At 42.9% G+C, this 16,707-nt stretch overlaps 1 protein-coding gene and 1 long non-coding RNA gene across 3 annotated transcripts in view; both read left to right on the forward strand.

Annotated features, from left to right (window-relative positions):
• Window positions 1-16,707, forward strand: part of NALF1 (NALCN channel auxiliary factor 1) — a 324,175-nt gene that overhangs the window by 237,063 nt on the left and 70,405 nt on the right. The gene's annotated exons all lie outside the window — the stretch shown is intronic.
• Window positions 1-16,707, forward strand: part of LOC310676406 — a 273,715-nt gene that overhangs the window by 209,279 nt on the left and 47,729 nt on the right. The gene's annotated exons all lie outside the window — the stretch shown is intronic.

The following is a 16,707-nucleotide window of genomic DNA, read 5'->3' on the forward strand; positions in this document are numbered from 1 at the left end:
CAAAACCTAAGCAACCGTCCCCGCACCCACTTACCAGGGAGTAAGTACCATTAAAAACATTAAAAGTGTAGTTGCATTTCAAATTTGGGGCATAGGAGGAAACCTACAGCCCAAGCCATAGCCCAGGCTAACTCTTGTTAAGGAACTAGTCCTCAAAATGTCTGCACCAGCCTCAAGTCTTCACTCTGCCACACAAATCAACCTAAAGATAACTGAGATGACGGTATATTTAAACCTTTTAACCCAATGACTTTTTACAAAACTGCGGAGAGTTCTGAATAAACAATAATAAAACAATTGGCTGCTACATGTAATCTTTTTCTGCTTAAGATGTTTTCTGTCCCTTTATAATAAAGCTCACAAGCCTGGGTAACAAAAGGGGGGAAAAAAAGATTTAATACGTTGAGTGCAATCAACCATCACAAAAGTAATATGCTTCAGAAATCTTCAAGTGAGATCTTCCCACAAAAATACAAAACTTTCATTATAAAACTGGAAACGCTCTTGTGTTTGCTAGGTCTGCCACGTTATTAAATGCTTGCGATTGTTTGTGACAAAGGTTATCACCAGGAACTCCAATGCAGATTTGCAATGGAATTAACAATATCTGACAACAACTTACCAACATGGGAGGAACCAGGCCCGTGCAGAGGTAGGGAAGCTTGGGTACACTTGCCACAGGCCTCAGAAGGCTAAACTGGCCAGCCCCCTGCCCCCCACCAAGAACCGGCTGGTTTTTTGTTTGAGTTTGTACCTTCATTCTAACAAGACTCCCATCCCAACTCCCGAACATCAGACAAACTATGGACAGGCCCAGGTGGAACTGTTAATCAGCTTTTAGAGGATCTGTGGTATGATGATAATGATGATGTACTCACAGAATGAACCTTGATGTGTTGGGATTGGGCTGGGAGTCTACATATCTTACCATTCTAGACAAACTTGAGTCTCCAGCTGCTTTCGGACTGACCACTAGGGATGGTGGGAATTACAGTGCAAAAAAAGATGGAGACCTATGTTTGGGAAGCCCTGCTCTAGCCATAAAAAAAAAAAAAGAGTCAAAAGCTTTTTAAATATATCTCAAGATCTTTGGAACTCACTTTTCGTGCCAAATGTCACATTTGTGCTCAATAATATCAGCTGCTATAAATAGGAAATAAACACAGGTGACTAACTGAATTAGTACCAAAAAATAAAAATAATAAATCACCCCACTGCTTTATCACGCTGATATACTGCTTTCCAAAGCAGAGACAGAACATATTTAGCACGTTGGCTCCATTGTACACAGGCTTAAGACTGCAAGGATTCTGGCATATCTGACTGCTTAGAAAGCGGCTTGATAGATTGTCTCAAAGTGGCTTTGCATGTTGACACTGAGCGAGACTCTGTGGCTGCATTTCCGAAATTACCGGACCTGGCAGATACTCAAACCAATTTAGTTCAGGCTGGCGTAGCAATTCCTTTTCTTTCAGATCCATGATTGCTATTCTTTGAAACAATTGGAACCAAAAATACAGGCTACAAAGTCCAGCATGCGTTGGACACTGCACATATTATTTGGAAACAAAAGTCATTAGGTGGCTGCCAGTTGCTCGTTGAATGTAAACAATGCAAAATAAAAGCCAAAGCAGTAGAAGCTAAAAAGAGCTACTTTTTCAATCTTTCACCAAAAATATAAAGTGTCACTCCAAACTGTGGTCCAGCAGCTGGAAGATTTTGCTCTAATCTTATTTTCCTATTTGAAGTGCACACTTTTGCAAATACATTCTTTAATCATATTCATTATAAATGTGAAAGCTGCACTTGACATTTCCACTTCACTAAGCCAATGCTTAGTGCCAATGCAGACAAATTGAAAAGCTTCGTTACATCCCCCTTGTCTCAAGAGGGCTGTCGCGGGAACAGCAAACACGATTTGATTCACAGGAATGCTAATTGTGAAAATAACAGTTGTTGGGCTTTTGGTTGTTGTTGTTTTAAACAAAACCCAACACCACCAGCATTTAAACGCAATGAATAAAATTATCATCTTGTACATTATTCTACAGAAACCCCACAAATTTTCAAGTTTTGCATCAAGCAACCTACTCACATCAACAAGCAAAATATCCATGTATATAACTCTGGAAGATTCTGGCATGATTTCATAAACTGCTAATATTTCCTATTCTACCCCAGACCAGAGTCTTAGCAGACGAAGGTTTCATGGCTGGTGTCAGGATCAGGTCAGCAAAAACTGACATGGGGTCAGGGAAGTTAACTATTTTTATTCAAAGAAACAAAACAGCTCAGGAGGCCAGGCCTAGTGAGCACAGCAACTCTTCCTGATAGATATTACCCCAATGAAGCAGTTGCAAGGGCTGAAGCTCTCCGCCTTCCCACAGCTGCCTAAGTCTCCTCCTAACCAAGCAATCTGAGGCTCCTTCGTCTTGCCTTTCTTTGCTCCACCCTCTTCATACCTCTTCGGGTTCTGGGAGATGGAGGGGAAGGGAGCTGCCCATCACAGGAGGAAGAGGCAGCCTGGCTTCCTCACCAGCCTGACTCATCACTGGCTCTTGGCACCTCTCCTCTCCCACCTCCGCTTCTGCCTCTGATTATGGATTGCTCTCTGCCACCTTTTCTTCCCGCTCACTAAACCCTGCTGCCTCTTCCACTGCCAACACCTCCTCCCAGTCTGCTCCCTGTGACCACTCATCACCGTCCCATCACCAATCTCCTGGCTAAGAGTCTTATTCCTCTGGCTGGCACCTCCCACCACTGCTTTGGCTTCAGAGCTGTGGGGTTGCGAAACTAGCAAGGGACACAGAGTTGTGTGTTGTAGTTGTTGTTGCAATCCGGCTGTCCTGAGAGACATTGGAGTGTGCCTTCAAGAGCGGGGAGTCAAACCACTGTGTTAGTAGCACTGGTGTGACCTTCCTGGGGTCCTGAGCTGCTAAGACAACAGATGTGGTTGGCCTCACAGATGTGGTTCAAAGGAAAGCAGAACTATACATTTAGCTCCAGCTTGGCTACAGGAGTCGCGAGAAGGACGTGTACAATGTACCATCCAACTGTCTTAGGGACTCCACTCTGGATTTGTTTAGGGTTTACTCTTAAGCCTTTTCTTTTCCTGAAGATACAAGGCAGCAGAGGTTTAGGATCACAATTTTTCCTTCTCCTAGATGACGAACCCCATCTGCTCCTCACTTATCCCCTCCCTCCCTCTTTCTCTATAATCTGAGCTAACAGGGAGAAAGCAAGTGGTCAGATGATATGTTAATATAATGAAAGTAATTTACAGTTACCATGTTCCACCAAATAAAAAAAGGTCCCAGGAACCATCAAAGCAATTACTGTTGTTGGGTTTCCTGGCCACACATTTAATGGTATTTGTTTGTTCGGATGTCACTACAAGCATCTACCATGTATCGCATAGAACTATGCAATGCATAGTAGATATTTCCGGCTGTCAACCTAAAAATCAACATTTCCCTTTGCGCTCATACTGGAGCTGATTACAGGTTATATAAATGCAAGTTTTATCATGACAGCAGAGCAGAACTGATGCTGCATACTAATTTATTCATTAAAGTGTAAATGAGTAAATTATGATTGGGAGTGGGCGCACGGTTTGCTCCCACTATTGCTGTAAGCGACACATGTACAACCCAGGCTTGATGTCTCCTGAAAAGCCTGGTGGGCCCTTTAGTGCAGTTTGACTTGCCTTCACTGGAGCACTGAAAAAGCACCAGAATACAATCAGAAGCATCGGAGGGTTTGTTATAAGCCAGTGGGGCACCCTTGTCTGATTTGCATGGACTGTGATTCTTATAGGAATAGAATGTACCATATAGGAAATGCAGAATGACAAACAGACTTTTGGGGTATTTCATAGAGGGTTTTGCTGATGTTAACCCAATTGTCTGAGATGTTTTAAATTGTTTTCAGTTGTTTTTAACTTGTGTGATATATATTTTTTTAATTCAGGAGTTTTGTTTCTGCATTGAAAGATACAGGATGTGCCTTGGAAGAGAGGAGCTGGGAAAGAACAGGGAACCTTCCCAATTGCAGTGGTTGAGGGTAGGGGAAGGCATGGGAGGTAGGGCACATAGCATAGACAGTTAGTGACTTTGCTAGTTCCTCCTCCCACCTGGGGAATTGTGGTTGTCCTGTCAGCCAGCCCTTGGGTCTACAGCTGCTATCGCTGAATGCTATGTTGGCTGTGAATAGGACCTCCCTCATCCATGATCTGATTATGGATGAGGAGGCTGATCTGGTCTATATCAATGAGACCTGGGTGGGTGAGCAGACTGGAATTCCCAGTAGTGATGTATGGAAGTGAGAGCTGGACCATAAAGAAGGCTGATCGCCGAAGAATGGATGCTTTTGAATTATGGTGCTGGAGGAGACTCTTGAGAGTCCCATGGACTGCAAGAAGATCAAACCTATCCATTCTTAAGGAAATCAGCCCTGAGTGCTCACTAGAAGGACAGATCGTGAAGCTGAGGCTCCAATACTTTGGCCACCTCATGAGAAGAGAAGACTCCCTGGAAAAGACCCTGATGTTGGGAAAGATGGAGGGCACAAGGAGAAGGGGACGACAGAGGATAAGATGGTTGGACGGTGTTCTCGAAGCTACCAGCATGAGTTTGACCAAACAGCAGGAGGCAGTGGAAGACAGGAGTGCCTGGCGTACTCTGGTCCATGGGGTCACGAAGATTCAGATATGACTAAATGACTAAACAAGAACAAGTCTTCTTCTTACGAGGAGATGCATTTGAACTTTGCATACGTAGCAACCTGGCCAATATATGCACTGCAGCCCATCTGTAGGATAACCACAGTGGGTAATATGGGCATGTCACAGGCTGGGTTCTTTTAAACAATTCATTTGTGCAAAGGTCAAATTATATCTCCGTTTTCAAATAAAAAAAATATTTTAATATCAGACAGGTGCTTTACATGAAAATCAAATGTCAGGTAATGCTTTATAATTTCCAAGCATCAAAAGCTAATTTCTAAACATAGTTTCAGGTGAGGTGATGAAAGATTGCTGGGTATCTTAATTGAAGTCAGAGCACTATCAGGTTGAGACATTTCCAAGTCCTTTAAATCAATTTCCCATTGTAAGTGCTAAATGCTGATGTATCAAAGGTAGTGAGACTGAGCAGGAAGGCTGTGATCCTGGGAAGAGCTACTGATATTTATATGTAAGCCTCATTGATTTCAGCTGAACTTATGTGTGATTCATTGTGTGTAGGATCACTGGCTGCTGCTTCTGGAGGGCATGTTTGGAAGGAACTAGGCTTGCTTGACCCATTTTCTTCAGAACAGCATGCAGCAGGAAATTATTTTTGATATGGTGTATTGCAAGCAAAGAGAACTGGGAATTTAGTGATCTTATAGACAGTACTAAGTAGCAACTAGATTTTATGTTTATGTTGTTGTTTTTAATGGAAAACATCAGACCCTCTGCAAGTTTTCCTATTTTCCAAGGACAGTCCTGGATTTACAGAAGCCATCCCAGTTTCAGATTTGATCCTGGGATGTCTCTTTTTTCCTTAGGATGTCCCTATTTGCATTGGAGAAATGTTGGAAGGTATGGAGTTATGCAACCCCCGAGCCAAGGAGATAAGTAACTATACAACCTTCAGAAGACATTTGAAGGCAGCCCTATAGGGATTTTTTTTTAAAACAAGTTTGATGTTTTTTTATTATGCTTTTATATATGGAAACCACCCAGAGTGTCTGGGACAACCCAGTCAGGTGGGTGGGGTATAAATAGTAAAATTATTATTATTAGGGAATAGGAGATTCCTATTTTCATCAGAGAAATGTTGGAGAGTCTGAGTTTGTGCTGTCCATGTATTTTTATTGGCCAGCAGGGTCAGACAAACTGAGCATAGTGGGCTGGGTGGTGACTGGGGGTTAGAGGACAGGGTTGTTTGGGTCGCAGGGCCTGCCTTAGTCCCTCTACCTCACTGCCTGCCAGTGAGGTAGAGGGTACTTCCTTATTGCCAGTTTTGAAGTAAGATTCATCTGCCAATCTGGTCATCTGATATACGTGGAATGTGGTGGTGCATAGGCAGTATCTTGTCCTTTGCCTCAGGCAGCAAAATGTCTTAAGCTCACTCTGTTTGCCTGGAAGAAGTAGTGGCGCTTGGGGCCAGAACCCAGTTTGCATTAAGTGCCAAATTAAGTTGGCTGGCCTTGTCTACTATGCACCTTGGATTGGGGAGGGGCCACCATCTGCTGCTCTGCCCAGGCAACAAAGTGTCTTGGGCAGTTCTGAACTGTAGAATTTGGGGCATCACATCATGCTTTCTTTTCTGACACCCGACACCCCATTTTGCTCAACCTCCCGTCTGGAAAATTTGCAAGTTTGTTCACAACTTTGCGACATACTGGTTGGCCCTAATCAAAAAGCATCATCCTATTGTGGACTTCTGTATCTCTCCACCCCACGAACCAACACGAGTACATTCACTTTTGCTGCTTAATGCAACAACAGGGCACTTGGCACCCATACACAGGAAGCACTCAAGTTCCATTGTTGCAGAAATTTTATTGAACCACTGAGCCTCTTGGGCTTGCCAATCAGAAGGTTGGCAGTTTGAATCTGCACAACGGGGTGAGCTAATGTTGCTCTGTGCCAGCTCCTGCCTACCTAGCAGTTTGAAAGCACGCCAGTGCAAGTAGATAAATAGGTACCGCTCCAGGGGGAAGGTAAACAGCATTTCCATGTGCTCTGGTTTCCGTCACGGTGTCCCATTGCACCAGAAGCTATTTAGTCATGCTGGCCACATGACCCGGAAAGCTGTCTGTGGACAAACGCCGGCTCCCTCGGCCTGAAAGCGAGATGAGCACTGCCACCCCATAGTTGCCTTTGACTGGACTAAACCATTCAGGGGTCCTTTACCTTTTTTTTACCTTAATTATCTTTCATATAGCTTCTGTGTAGTAACTATCTTTCAGCCTACGTCAGTGAACAAGGACAGCTACATATGACATGCATGCTATATAGGGGGGGGAGGGAGTATAAAGTGAATTTGCTCGTTCAGGAAAGAACAGAGTGGGAAGCTCTAATAGTTATTAGAATACTGCGTAAATGTTTGCATTTAAAAGTATGCATTCTGTTCAATTAAGGTAGAGAGTTTTAACTAGACAATTGGAATTATGAAAAGTGCTTTCCCTCTTTTCATCAAAGGCAGACAAAGGTACATTCCTTGAAAATGACCTTCTTTTCATTGGCAATGCAAACATTCTGCAGCAAACATCTGCAGTGCAGTTGAGAAACCCCTGCTATTGATCCTGACCCTGGCATAGAAGGACCTCTTTTTCCGCAGCTGAAAGGTAATTTGAGTATTTGTGCTTACTTACTTTAGAGCTTTCCCCCAGGGAAGCTCTAGGCTATCAATAGGATCTGCAGCTTTCTACCTTGTGGAACAGGGTCAGCAGTGGCAAAATTTAGCTCTGTCTCTAGCTGGCTGGATTGTTATAGAAACAGTGAAGTTGGCCACAAATACTCAAGCACACAACCGAATTGTGAGGATTTGATTTGTGCCAGGGTTAAAGCAAAATAATACCCAAAGCAGCAGCACTGCAGTCCTAACCAGGTCCACTCAGAAGTAAGTCCTACTGAATTCATTGTGGCTTGCTCCCAGGTGACTGGGTTTAGAATTGCTCCCTAAGTTATGTAAAAATTTGGACCAAGCCTGGAAGCAGCTTCTATCCATCTACATATAGAATAAATAGCTCTTCTATCATCTTATTGGGCAGTTCCATTTATCTAGACTATGCTGTATGAATGCTGCAATCCTTAGCATTCTTGCCTGGAAGTAAGCCCAATTGAACATAGAGATCGTGCTGTACTGTAAATCAATTAACATGAATTGGTTTTCTGAGGGTTATGTGAATAGATTTATGTAAACAGTATTACTAGAGATTTATAATGAAATATTAGTTTGTATGCAAACAAGTCCTGGGCCAAAAGGATAGAGTTTTTGGTGCGGAGAGGTGGGGTGTTTTTTTTGCGGGGGGGAGGGGGAGGATTTGAAGTGTATCTGTGATATAGGACAGCGGTACCTCCAGTTACAAACTTAATTTGTTCTGGAGGTCCGTTCTTAACCTGAAACTGTTCTTAACTAGAGGCTTGCTTTCACTAATGGGGCCTCTTGCTGCTGCTGCACCACCAGCACACGATTTTCGTTCTCACCCTGGGGCAGAGTTCTCAACTTGAGGTAACTCTTCCAGGTTAGCGGAGTTTGTAACCTGACGTGTTTGTAACCTGAGGCGTTTGTAACTCGAGGTATCACTGTAATAATTTTTGAAGTCTACAAGCTTCAGAAAGTTACTTTAATCTAATGTGCTCTTGGTATATTACATTAGAAACAATATAAATAGCCAATGTGTTCCTTTACACTTCTAAAGTATTATCCATATATGGTGCAATCCAAGAATAAAATTAACCTATTCATTCAGAGGATGATGGGCTTATTATTCATCTTGATATTCATCCATTAATATATGCCAGTAATCTACTCTTATTTAATTTCATACATAGTTTTTGCAGCAATAGTATGCTATGTGAAGCATTAGAGATAATTGTCTGTCCTGTCATCAGCTAACTGGGGAAACCGGAGTGCTGCTATATTAAAATGGATAAGCTACATCAGAGTTAAACAAAAAAAGGAAGAGAAAGATGTAATAACTTCTTAACTTTATCCAAATGTGATACTTTAACTTTTTTTTTTTTGCAATGATATCACTATCATAAACAGATATATAACCATGAAATGGAAGCAGAGGTAAATTCAAGAAGAAAAGGTCAGGTTGGTGAGATGTTCAATTGTAACAAAATCTAGGTAGATAAGAGGGAGAAGTGAGGATGTGTAAGAAAACTGTAAAGGAAGACAACTCTAGTGAACAGGCAAGGGCAATATCAAAAAAAGAAACAGCAGCAGGTTGAGAAAAAGATGTATAAATCAATGTCTAAATGAAGACCTGTTGCTATTAAAACATATGTGTCTGGAAGAGCCTCTGGTTAGTCATGGCCTCTGTGTTTGATATTCTGTGCAGTGAATTTTGATTACAGTTCCCCTCTAGAGTTACTAAAAAGATGGGTGAGGTCAAGGAGTTGTTCTCTCTAAGGAGAGAATTATTACTGGGGCTTAGAGGGAAGTTTTAAATCTGCCAGGATTTTTTCTTTTCTTTTCTTTCAGACCCTTTGCTATAAATTGGTCTTAAACCAACTCTGTATTCCTTGTGTGTTTGACTTCTGCCAGGTCTCTTAGCGGCAGCTGCAGTCTTCCCAGAATCAGTATATTATGAAGAAACAGATGACCTACACAGTGTATAACGTATAAGCTTTAAACCAAGACATTTCTTCCCACCTTGTATTTTCCTCCCATTTCCCATTGCTCTGTCAACAGCAGCCTTGGGGTTTCTAAGAAAATGCCCTAAATCCCAAAGTCTCATAAAATGTCCTAAATCTTATTAATGCTAAGTGGTCTTCAGTGTTCTTGTCACCAGCTCTGAGCCTTCTCTCCTTCATTCCCCCCATTCTTGCCCAAATAGGACATCTTACATCTCACCATTCTGCATTCTCATTTCAGAAGTAGCCAACACTCATCTATGGGTCATGACTCCTTCCTACACACACTTTTATCCTGTGGTGACTGGTACTCTTTCAGGCTAGTAGGGCGGAAGCAGGAAGACCAAGAGAGGGAAGAGCTAATGTCAAGCAGAGCAGACAAATCCTGGTTTGGTCCCCATCCTCCCTCCCTGCTGAGGTCTACAAGGGACAACGCTGAGACTAAGGTGGGGGAATGCGTGTTAGCAGAAGGGGTGGAATGGGTGTTAATAGAAAGCAAGCAGTTGGGAGCTAGCTGAAGGTGGAGTGTGGTTGGTACCATTTACCCTAAGAGACCAGCCTCTACTACCTCCCTCCCTCTTTCTCTGCCCTTCCCAGAAATTAAAAGAGAAGCCAAGGGAGGAAAGTATTAACAGCACCAGACAGGGATAAAGAGGATAAGTAGTACCTTTGCAGCATTGCCATTGTGGATGTTGTGTAAAAAGGTCCTACTGTTCCCAGGCTTTCCCAGCATTTTCATGCTCCTGTATCCTTTTCTGTTTTTAATGTTGCAACCATTTTGTGTTGCACCCCCCCCCAGCCATTGTGTTGTGTTATGCCCATAGCTGTCAACTTAAAGATTTGAAAATAAGGGACCAGCAGCCAAAATAAGGGATTTTAGTCAACCAGCAGCCAAACGAAGCCTCAAGCGGTGGTTCCCACAGCACAGCAACCTGGCAAAGGTGATGCAGCAAGGAAAACCACCGTCACCTCTCCGCTGGGAAGCGCTGAGCAAAGGCGAGTCCCCAGGCAACGTGGCCGATTTGATCGGCACAAGGCATGCAAGCTCCACCCCCCAGTCGTTCTTAGACTCCTTATTGGGTGAGCAATGCAGCCAAGCAACACAGTTGGAACCTCCCTCCTCCCTGGCTGGCAGGGAGGGAGGGAGAGAGAGGAGCTGCTTCCTTTGAAACCTGGGAAATTTAAGGGACATAATCAATAAGGGACAGCAGCGCTGCGATAAGGGAGTTTCCCACCAAATAAGGGACGGTTGACAGCTATGGTTATGCCACACACCCCACAACAGCCATTTTGTGACTGGCACCTCTGGGACTTTCTCAAATCCCCGGATGTGCCCACTGGCCCAAAAATGGTTATAGCGTTCCTGATTACAGCATATTTGAATGTGTCATTTATAGGGGTTTAAGCATTCCATTGTACTCTGCCTTAGTAATGTAGCTGAACTGCAGGATATAAACCCAAACAGTAAGTGTTGTTGCTATTCTAACTGGAAAGGTGGTGATCGTCCTCTCTGAGTTTTTCCCTTGTGTGTAATCTATGGATCATCAATATTTGGGTCAGTGCTTTAGAGTGCACGGGCTCTACCATGCACCGTCACTGTCAATTGTATAAACTACAGTCACCTTTCCATTGATTGCTACACACTCTGAAATGTTTGCTGCTACTAGCAACTATTGCACAAAATAAAATGGGAGAGATTAACCTACCATGGCGGCTGAGTTGAGAATTGAGGGGAAAGTTGCCCCCTGTATTCAGTTACTTCACTCTGGCCCTAGATGGGAGGTTGGGGGGGGGGGGAGAGAGAGCAGCAAACAACTTTGCTTTTCATTCAGTTTCATTCTTCCTTTTTTGTTGTGGGCGTAAATGAGGCCAGCGTATGAGCTGAGAGAGTTTGTCACCATGTAGCAGAAAGCTGTAAGAGGAAGTAATTTTATTGCAGCTGGAATAGAAATAAAGGTTATTGCCCTGCAGGTTTCTGGGTGCTACCAATACCCATTTGTCTTGTTAGAGCTTTTATGTAGCTTTCTGACTTGCTGAATTCTGCACTGTGCTTTGCAACTGTAAACTGCCTTTATTGAATTTATATACATAGGGAGAAGGATCAAATGTTGTGGCTCTTTGCTAACCTTCCTCTTGTATCATTTGTCATGATGGAAGGTGACAGATAAATCCCAGGTGGATACAGTCTCTAGCTCCTCCTGCAACATTGATTTGCAGTTTATGGGTCCTGAGTGATCCAGCCATAGCTGTGGGCATTATTTGACATTCCCTGTAAAGCATCAGCATGGGAAGAAATTAGAAGAAAAATGTAAACTGCGGTCTAAAGCAAGCAAACAAAAAACCCTTAACAGATCTTCTGAAATTCTGAAGTGAATATATCTCCTTCGTCCCAAGCAAAATAAGTAAATTTTAAAAGAATCCGAATACAGTTGTACCTTGGTTGTCAAACGGAATCCGTTCAGTTTCCAGAAACATTCGACAACCAAGGTGAGGCTTCCAATTGGCTGCAGGAGCTTCCTGCACGCAATTGAAAGCAGTGTCGGATGTTCAGATTCTAAAGAATGTTTGCAAACCAGAACACTCACTTCTGGGCTTGTGATGTTCGGGAACCAAAACGTTTGAGTCGCAAGGCATTTTGGGATCCAAGGTATGACTGTACTAAAACTTGGCATCTTATTTTGAAGGCAGGATGGCAAAGTTATTTAAAGGAAGATACAGTAGATGCTCAGGTTGTGAACGTGATCTGTGCAGGAAGCACGTTCGCAACCTGCAGCTCCACATCTGCGCATGTGCTGGCTGAGATTCGGTGCTTGTGCACATGTGCAAAGCGTGATTTAGCACTTCTGCACATGTGCAACCACCAAAACCCAGAAGTAACCCATTCCGGTACTCCTGGGTTCCAGTGGGTCCGTAACCCGAAGAAACGCAAACTGAAGCATCTGTAACCCGAGTTTCAGGGAACTGCCATCGGAGCGGGAGGCGGAGAGGAGGCTCCCGGACGATGGAGGAGAGGGTGCTAGTAGGAGGAGGGATAGCCCATCTGCTGGGGAAGGTAATCAGCGTAACACCAGTGGAGAAGGGGAGGAGATAGAGGAAGCGGAGAGGTGGCTCCAGGACTCTTCTCAGGAGACCAGCGGAGAGGGGACTAGTGCTCCTTTGCCCACACCCACCTTGCGCAAAAAGCTTTCGCGCAGGCAACGGGGGAGGAGACTGGGCGTCAAACAGCTTTTATGTTGGAAGCGGTTTAAGAAACGCCCACTGACGGATTCTGACAGCGGCTGTCCTGTCAGAAAGGGTTCAACCATGCAACCTAGCCATGAATAAAGGCAACTTACGCACAAGCAATTCCTAGAACCATTACACCGGGGTGTGACTGTAATGACTTAACCATTTCGTAATTTTTCCTCTGTTGTGGTGTGCTTTGCTATTGTAATATTTCTATAGCCTGTGGTCACATGTATTTTTTCCACATTAAGCCTCAAGTTTGCAACTGTCAACCTCCCAAAAGGAAATGTTGCAAAGGGCATTCTCTTCTTCTGAAGAGCGTGTGTCAGAAACTCTTCACATGCATAGATATAATCTGTGCTTAACTTGGGAGATAGTCTACTGCAAGATGTGATGATGGCTGTTCCTTGAAAAGGGAACAGAGAAATTCATGGCAGATCCTATCAGTGGCTATTCACTCTGGTAGCTAAATGAAACCTCCATGTACAGAGGCACTGCATATCCTAACATTAAGTTCTGGGAGCAGGCTACAATGGGATAGCTAGCAAATTTATGCCTGGCTTTAATGAGTCTCTGGGGGTTTCTGGTCACTGTTGGCACTGAACTAGATGAACCTTTCTCTTAACCAATAAGGCAAACTGATCACACTTAGTTTTCTGGATTTTGATATACATGAACAAGAGTTCATGAAGTTGAAATGGAACTTATAGTGCCCAGAGAATGCCTTTGTTTTTCTCATCCTCAGAGTAAACCTAACTGTTACCTACTTTCATAGGTTACCTAATTTAGAAGTTTCCATGCACTATCTTCCTTTATATACATAAAAATGTAAGGCTGTCATCACACAGTCCCCGTTGGAGAGTTTGTAGTGCCACATCATAATCCTGGATTTTTATGAGGGGGCTGGCAGGAGAGAGGCTCACCTGCGTACTTATTTTAGCAAATGGGATTGAGTCCAGGAGTTCATACAGTATTTCCACTGACCAGCACACCTACTCAACATTCCTTCTTCAGCCCCGGTATGGTGCTCTTTTGTTCAGCAGAGGCAGCACTGTTATGGCCAGAGGGATGCACTTTGTTTTTACTAGAACTCCAAGATAAAGCAATCAGAGCCAGGTGCAAAATAGTGGTTTGTAGAGGCATCAGCCTTTGAGGATGAAGGAACGTGGTGTCTTTGATCACAGGCTCAATACAACCATTGGTTTTCCAAGCTAAAATGGATGTCACAGAGCTGATACACTTCCCCGCCCCAAAAAGATTGCACAATTTCATCAACATGATTTAGCAAGGGTGGGGGGACCCTTTGTTGTTGCTCTTGTTCAACAATTGACGTCAGAATACTTTAGACCCCCCAGAAATCTACCAGTAGATCCCATTCTATCGCCTGCCTAAGCACTCTTGCTATACAGAAAGCAATGTAATCTCTTTTTAGGAGGCTTACGCGTCTGCATTCGATCTTACGCATATCAGCTGGTGTTTCTGATGAAATGGCATTCATTGTGAAGAGCAGCAATTCCAATCATAAATGGTTAAAAGGAAAGTACTATCTGGGGAATTAAAGGGAAAGAATGGAAAAGGGAATTAGTAATATATCCTTTCAGCTCTATTACTCACAGGCAGTCTGGAACTATTACCATTTATGCCTTAGTTCTGTCTCCTGAATCATTACAATGAGTGGCAGTGCCAATATTTGTATTCTAGTGAGACACGCCAATGGCCTCCAGCAATGCATTGGGCCTTTCTTCATAATGCCATAGCTGTGAGGGATGCCATCTGCCACAGCAGGGGAAAGAGATGCCCTCTGGCCATAAATATATTTTTTTCTCCTGCTGCTGCTGCTGTGTAGAATTTGCCTCCCCAAAAAGCTGACGTATTTTGATTCTCTGTTTGTCTATCCCCAGATAATGTAGTCGTCTTTCTGTGACTGTAAAGACTGTAAAGAGTAATGCAAGTTGTGTGAATTTGGGGTTACACCAGGACTACAACTCCCATCATCCCTGACCATTAGCCATGCTGGCTGGGGCTGATGAGAGCTGGAGTCCTACAACGTTTGGAGAACCACAGGTTTCCTACCCCTGCCCTGTGTCTTTTTCTTCTTCTTCTTGTGATGTCTTATTAAAATCAGATAGGAATTGCAGCAATGTATTTCTTAGGAAACATGAGGATTACTCTTGAAACCTTTCCTGTAATGTTTGTTATTAGAATTGTGGGATGAATTATATGTTAAAAGCTCATTGTTCCAGTGAAAATAACAAGAGCCAAGCACATATGTATCTTTAGTTCTAAGATTAGAACTGATCATAAGCTAAGTCCCAGGCCTATAAAGTTTCAAAATGTGAGAACTGTGGGTGATCTTCATTGTCCTGCTAACTTTCCAATAGGGATGGGGAAATCTGGTCATGTTGGTTTCTCATTTTCCCAACCTTAAGTGCAATTCTCCACATCAGTTTGTGGTTTGTTTAAGTCCTCATGACAATTTTTCAGCATTTTTGTGTGAACTTCTTTTTATATGCAATTTTGCCTAACATGCAGATTTTTGTAAGGCAATTACCCATAATATAATGTGTTTTGTGTGTTAGTTTGAAGAGTGGCTGTGCTTCAGTTCACATATAGCTTCAGAAAGTGCTAAATAGGTGAGTTCACCCTTAAGTGTGATCTGAATCAAATATCTCCCCTATCTCTACTTTCCAACTTCTCCCACTCCCCCAAGTAGCATTCCTAGTCTTCCACATGAATTCAAGTGCTGGAAAAAACCACTCCCTTCCCTTTTTCCTCTCCTGAAATTAGGTACCAGGTTTTCCACCTCTCTCCCCTCAAACCAGTTTCCATTGCTTCTGACACGTTTTGAGCATGATAAGTCATGCCATGGCAAAGAAAATGTTGGGAACGGGTGTTTATATTGTTAGAGTGCGACATTTCTAATATCTAAAATAAATTGCAGCCTCCTGACAAATGGGAGGCCCCATTTTACAGATTGGGAGCTGATGAAGAACACGTACCCACTTCACTCAAAACACAAAGCAACAGGGAAGCCATTTGACACCGAATCTGCAAGCTGTTCAAGAGAAATGGCAGATTGCCAAGAATCATAATGTTTTGCGGTGACACAAAGAAATCCACGTAAAGAACCACTAGACACAAATTGTTCCATTGTGGAGAAAACAGGTTCATTTCATGCAGTCTCCACACTGCTTGCTGTTCCTGTTAAGCAGACTCCTTGAATCCACAGCAAAGGTAGATCTTGAGCCAACATTTCCTAAAGTCCCAGGTCAGCTCTCTGTCCACCAAACCAAAGCCTCTCTAGTGATCTTGTGCTTCTAAACCCAGGCCCAAAGATGATGAAACACACTGCAGCAAATACTCCTAAGCAAAACTACTATGCATGGCATTTTTTTTTTTTAAAGTAAAATGAGGCTATATATATATATATATATATATATATAAAATTTTATTCCTCCATGTTTTAAAATTGCCTTAATTAGTGTATTTTGTTTGCTGCTTATAAGTTGTGCATAGCATAACCCTTTGTTTACAGAATCAAAGCCCACACTGCAGCTTAAAAGAAAAGGACTGTGGTTGCAGGCTCATTCTGTGGACTAAGAGAAAGAAAAGCAGATGGTACAAAGGAGTAAGATCTTGCAAGAAGTCTCTTCATGTGCTGGGGAGAATTGTGTTAGCATAAATCTTAATTTCCCCCACTCTTGTTTCAGGCATTATATCTGTCTGTCTCTGCCACAGGTTTTGAATTCAGAGCAGCCTCCTGTTCAAATTGAAAGATGCAGTTCAGCAGTTTGTATACAAATTTCCCCGTAATTATTCCAAGACCAAATACATTCTAGAATGGCAGTGTTACCATAGCTACAAATAACCCCAGTGCTTTAAAGTAGAAAGAGCAGGAATCACCCAGCTAGAAGAAGGCACTCCCCAAAAGGATTTGTTTTAATATTTCTCAGAGCATGTGAAAGTCATATTTGCCCTTGGTTTCATCAGCCATTATCATTCATATTACATTAAATAATTGGGTTGTGTCTGCCTCCTTCCCATTGCCTTTGCAGACATCTGATTAATCTCTCACTACACATACATGGCTGACCTTCTCTATGCCTTGATCTTTTAGCAAGAAGCAA

The sequence above is a fragment of the Podarcis tiliguerta genome (assembly GCF_965153285.1).
Source record: "Podarcis tiliguerta genome assembly, chromosome: 4".
In the NCBI taxonomy this organism is placed as follows: Eukaryota; Metazoa; Chordata; class Lepidosauria; order Squamata; family Lacertidae; genus Podarcis; species Podarcis tiliguerta.